Below are 6,000 nucleotides of genomic sequence, written 5' to 3' on the forward strand. Positions count from 1 at the left end.
ACGGGGTTTCATCATGTTGGCCAGGCTGGTCTCGAACTCCTGACCTCAGGTGATCCACCCGCCATGGGCTCCCAAAGTGCTGGGATTACAGGCGTCAGCTATGCGCCTGGCCAGGGGGATGTTTCCTTTTTCCTTTCCACTTCTCTCCTGTCTCGCTTTCTTTCCTTTTTTTTTTTTTTTTTTTTTTTTAAGACAGAAGTCTTGTTCTGTCGCCAGGCTGGAGTGCGGTGGTGCCGATCTCAGCTCACTGCAGCCTCCGCCTCCCGGGTTAGGCACGCACACCACGCCCAGCTAATTTTTTTTATTTTAGCAGAGACGGTGTTTCACCATGTTGGCCAGAATGGTCTCGATCTCCTAACCTCATGATCTGCCCCTGCTGCGCCCGGCCACTTTCGTTCCTTTTGAAACTGTATTACTGTCATTTTTGTGAGGTTCTGGTGTTTGGGAAAGGATTTGTAAAGATCAAACACCGTGCAGTCTCTTGTAGGCTCACACTCCTCCTCTTGCTACTTTGCCTGGGAGACTTGGTTCTTCTGTCTCTGCTAAGAGGCATCTGATGTATTCTAGCTTTTGCCCGAGCAGTTCCTAGAAGGCCCTCCACCCCTACCTCTTTTTCCACTCTGGGAGGTGGAGTCTCCGTAGGGGGGAAACCAATCACTGGGGAAATCCTTTGTGATTGCTTGAGAATTGACGAAGTCTGGAGCCCTAGGGGCAAGGCTGAGATGGACGTATTTGCATATCATTGGCTGGCCTAAGGCCTTGACCTCTCCTTGGCCGCCTTTGGGATTCCCTTTATTTAAATTCGAGCACTTATTTTGTGGGCTGGGTACCTGATTGGAGCAAGACAAAGTCCCTGCCCATATTTGAGGATTGGGGAGGGACTGGGATTAAGCCAGAATTGCTGGCTCGTGCTGTGGTCCCAGGTGGGGAGTAACTGGGAGCCCAGCTTGATGGATATTTTTTGGAACTCTGCTCACCTGGTGGGAGGTCAGCGATGGCTTTCCGCTGGAGTGGAGGCTGGAGGTGTAGGAGGGGCAGGATGGGGTGAGGAGGCTGGGAGGGGCAGGATGGGGTGAGGAGGCTGGGTTGGGCCTTCCTTCTCCCTGGGGCCATCCCCCAGGCCCTCCTGGTGGGGCAGGGTCGAAGCAGGTTGATCTGGGCTGGTGGCTACTGCAGTCTGGGTCCTGGTTCTGGTCCCAGCATAGCTTGGAGGAGACTGCAGCCTCGGACTCTCACTTGCCTCTTTTCTGTGCGGATGGGAGCTCCAGGATGGCGGCGGTGGCCACAGGTCCGATGGCCCAGCCGCAGTACCAAGGACATGCAGGGTGAGCCCCTGTCCCACCACCCTAGTCTCGAGCTCTGTCACCTGAGGGGAGGGGGGATGCCGCAGACGTCCCTGCGAGGCCGGGACACAGAACCTTGCCATTTTAGGCTCAGAGTGTGAGATGCCCACCCCAGGTCCCACAGTGGGAGGTGAGGGGTTCGAGGCCCTAGCTCCCTGCAGGAACACTGGGGGCTGGTAGGGAGGTGGGGGTGTTGATAGGAATTTGTCTATTTTTTTTTTTTTGCTTCCTGGTTTGTTTTTCTTTTCTTTTTCTTTTTTTTTTCCCCGGAGACAGAGTCTTGCTCTGTCGTCCAGGCTGGAGTGCAGTGGTACGATCTCAGCTCACTACAACCTCCGCCTCCTGGGTTCAAGTAACTCTCCTGCCTCAGCCTCCTGAGTGGCTTCAATTACAGGCACCTGCCACCACACCCAGCTAATTTTTGTAGTTTTAGTAGAGACGGGGTTTCACCCTGTTGGCCAGGCTGGTCTTGAACTCCTGACTTGAGGCGATCCGCCTGCTTCTGCCTCCCAAAGTGCAGGGATTACAGGTGTGAGCCACCGTGCCCGGCCTCTACTTTCTGTGTCTACGGATGTGAGTACTGTAGGTACCTCAAAAGTGGAATGACATACAGTATTTGTTTTTTGAAAAATTAAAAAAAAAATTTTTTTTTTTTGAGACAGAGTCTCGCTTTATTACCCAGGCTGGAGTGCAGTGGCGCGATCTCGGCTCACCGCAACCTCCGCCTCTTGGGTTCAAGCAATCCTCTCACCTCAGCCTCCCGAGTAGCTGGGATTACAGGTGCCCGCCACCGTGATGGGCTATTTTTTGTATTTTTTGTAGATGGGATTTCACCATGTTGGTCAGGCTGGTCTCCAACTCCTGACTTCAAGTGATTTGCCTGCCTCGGTCTCCCAAAGTGCTAGGATTACAGGCGTGAGCCACCGCGCCTGGCCCTAGTATTTGTTGTTTATGTCTGGCTTATTTCACTCAGCTTCATGTCCTCAAGGTACATCCATGTTGTAGAATGTATTGGATTGTCTTTCCTTTTTAGGGCTGAATAATATTCCACTGGCTGGATGGACCCCATTTTGTTTATTGATTCATGGATGGACACGTGGGTTCTTTCCACCCTTGACTATTGTGAATAGTGATGCTGTGAACATAGGTATACAAATATATGTTCGAGTTTTGGATTTCAGCGTCTGCATACTTTTCTATTTTTTAAAATAGAAACAGGGTCTCATGAGGTTGGCCGAGACTGGTCTCAAACTCCTGACCTCAGATGATCCTCCTGCCTTGGCTTCTCAAAATGTTGAGATTACGGGCATGAGCCACTGTGCCTGGCCTGATTTCTGTATACTTTTTATTTTTATTTTTATTTTTGAGACAGAGTCTTGCTCTTTGCCTAGGCTGGAGTGCAGTGGCCCAATCTCGGCTCACTGCAACCTCCATCTCCCAGGTTCAAGGGATTCTCCTGCCTCAGCCTCCTGAGTAGCTGGGATTATAGGCATGCACCACCACACTTGGCTAATTTTTGTATTTTTAGTAGAGACAGCGTTTTACCATGTTGGCCAGGCTGGTTTCAAACTCCTAACCTCAAGTGATCCACCCACCTCGGCCTCCTGAAGTATTGGGATTACATATGTGAGCCTCAGTGCCTGGCCCTGGCTAACTTTTGTATTTTTAGTAGAGACGGGGTTTTGCCATGTTGTCCAGTCTGGTCTTGAACTCCTGAGCTCAAGTGATCCTCCTGCCTCAACTTCCCAAAGTGCTGGGATTATGGGTGTGAGCCACTGTGCCCGGCCTAATTTCTGTATACTATTTTTTTTTGAGACAAAGTCTCACTCTATCGCCCAGGCTGGAGTGCAGTGGCACAATCTCGGCTCAGTGCAACCTCCACCTTCCAGGTTCAAGCAATTCTCCTGCCTCAGCCTCCCAAATAGCTGGGACTACAGGCGCACGTCGCCACACCTAGCTAATTTTTTTTTTTTTTTGTATTTTAGTAGAGACGGAGTTTCACCGTGTTGGCCAGGCTGATCGTGAACTCCTGAGCTCAATCTTCCTGCCTCGGCCTCCCAAAGTGCTAGGATTACTGGCCTGAGCCGCCGTGCCCTGCCGTTTCTGTATACTTTTTAGAGACACCTTTTCATTTTAACACAAGTGTGCATGCGCTGCTGGGGTTTTGATGGGGATTACATGGAATCTGCAGATCATTTTGGTTGCAGGAGCATCCCAGTAGATAGGTCTGCCTGTTTCCTTAGGAGGGATCCCCAGAAGTGGATCTGGGCGCCTGCAGTCCTCGGTAAGCCTTGTGGATTTGTTTTCGAAAAGCTGGAGATGAATTGGCTCAGTTGTCATCCTTGCTGGGCAGCTATAACCACCCAGCGCCCTCCACAACTAGAAGCAAAAATTTGCTGATTTGATGGAATGGAAATGACATCACTGTTTTAATACTTCTTTGTAATGCTAATGGCGTTGAAATTTCGATGGAGTTTGGCCATTTACAGGTTCTCTTTTTCAAATTGCCTGGGATTTTTTTTTTTTCTTCTCAAGCCAGAGTCTTGCTCTGTCACCCAGGTTGGAGTGCAGTGGCACAACCTCAGCTCACTGCAACCTCCACCTCCCAGGTTCAAGTAATTCTCCTGCCTCAGCCTCCTAGGTAGCTGGGATTACAGGCGCCTGCCACCACACCCAGCTAATTTTTGTATTCTTAATAGAGATGGGGTTTTACCACGTTGGCTAGGCTGGCCTTGAACTCTTGACCTCGTGATCCAACCACCTTGGCCTCCCAAAGTGCTGGGATTATAGGCATGGGCCACTGCACCCGGCCCTGCCTGGGATTCTTACAGCATTCTCAGAATCTTTATACAGCCAGAGTGATAACCCATTCTTTGGCTTAGATATTACAGAATTCTCTGGATCTTGGGATCCGTGGCAGTTTGAAGGTCATTCTATCTGGAGGATCCTTGCAGGACTTTTAGCTGCTATCTTGGAAACATCTACGTCAACTGTCAGTGCTTGGGGCCAGAATAATGTCTTTCTGGGTGACAATTCTGGTTTGATTAAGTCAATGAAGATGCTCTCATCATCTGTTGACATCTTAAGGGATGCAGCTTTTTTTCTTTTTTTTTTTTCTTTTTTTTTTTAAAAACAGTCAGGGTCTCACTCTTGCCCAGGCTGGAGTCCAGTGGCACAGTCTTAGCTCAATACTTCTAATTCCTGGGCTCAAATGATCCTCCCGCCTTCAACCTCCCGAGTAGCTGGGACTACAGGTGTGCACCACTAAGCCTGGCTAATTTTTAAATTTTTTTTGTATAGATGGGCGGGGGGGGTCTTGCTAGGTTGCTGAGGCTGGTCTTGAACTCCTGGCCTCAAACGATCCTCCTGCTTCGGCCTCCCAAAGTCCTAGGATTAATAGGTGTGAGCCACCAGACCGCGCAGTCTGGGATGCAATTGTTGTGAGAGGTCAAGATGTTTCCAAAAATGAAGATAAAGCAGGCGAGGTGGTTTGGGAGGCCAAGGTGGGCGGATCATCTGAGGTCAGGAGTTCAAGACCAGCCTGACAACGTGGAGAAACCACCGTCTCTACTAAAAATACAAATTTAGCTGGGCCTGGTGGTACATGCCTGTAATCCCAGCTACTCGGGAGGCTGAGGCAGGAGAATTGCTTGAACCCAGGAGGTGGAGGTTGCGATGAGCCGAGATCACGCCATTGGACTCCAGCCTGGGCAACAAGAGCGAAACTCTGTCTCAAAAAAACAAAGTGAAGATTAAATGTTATGTGTTTGATTATGAAGGGCTGTTTGGGATTGCAAATGTGCAGCCTATGCCTGATGAATGCTTCTGCTGTCTGGGTGCGGCTGAGTGGAGAAGTGTAGGTTTGGGAGTCAGAGCCTCAGTCTCATCTGTAGAAGGGACACCAGTCCCTCTCCCAGTTGACAGGAGTGGGGAGCACAGGGTAGAGAAGCAGGTCCCAGAGAAGCCTGCAGGGAAGGCCTGGGCTCCCTTCCTCTAGCTAATCAGGACCTTGCCCCATTCCACACCATAAATACTATTTTCTTTTCTCTTTTTGTGTGTGTGTGTGTGTGTGTTTTTTTTTTTTTTTTTTTTTTTTTTGAGACAGAGTCTCAGTCTGTTGCCAGGGCTGGAGTGCAGTTGCACTGTGTTGGCTTACTGCAACTTCCATCTCCTGGGTTCAGGCAATTCTCCCGCCTTAGCCTCCCGAGTAGCTGGGATTACAGGCGTCCACCACCACGCCCGGCTAGTTTTTATATTTTTAGTAGAGACGGGGTTTCACCATGTTGGCCAGGCTGGTCTGAAACTCCCGACCGCCAGGTGATCCGTCTGCCTTGGCCTCCCAAAGTGCTGGGATTACAGGCGTGAGCCACCACGCCTGGCGGCATAAATATTATTTTCTGATTTTTTTTTTGGTTGTTTGTCCTTTTGAGACGGGGTCTTGCTCTGTCACAGGCTGGAGTGTGTTGGCGCGATCTTGGCGCGATCTCGGCTTACTGCGCCCTCCGCCTCCCGGGCTCAAGCCATCCTCCCACCTCAGCCTCCTAAGTAGCTGGGATTACAGGCCCACACCGCCATGCATGGCTAATTGTTTTTAATTTTTGTAGAGATGGAGTCTCACTGTGTTGCCCAGGCTGGTCTCAAACTCCTGACCTCAAGT

Source organism: Theropithecus gelada, chromosome 11, assembly GCF_003255815.1.
Source record: "Theropithecus gelada isolate Dixy chromosome 11, Tgel_1.0, whole genome shotgun sequence".
Taxonomy (NCBI): domain Eukaryota; kingdom Metazoa; phylum Chordata; class Mammalia; order Primates; family Cercopithecidae; genus Theropithecus; species Theropithecus gelada.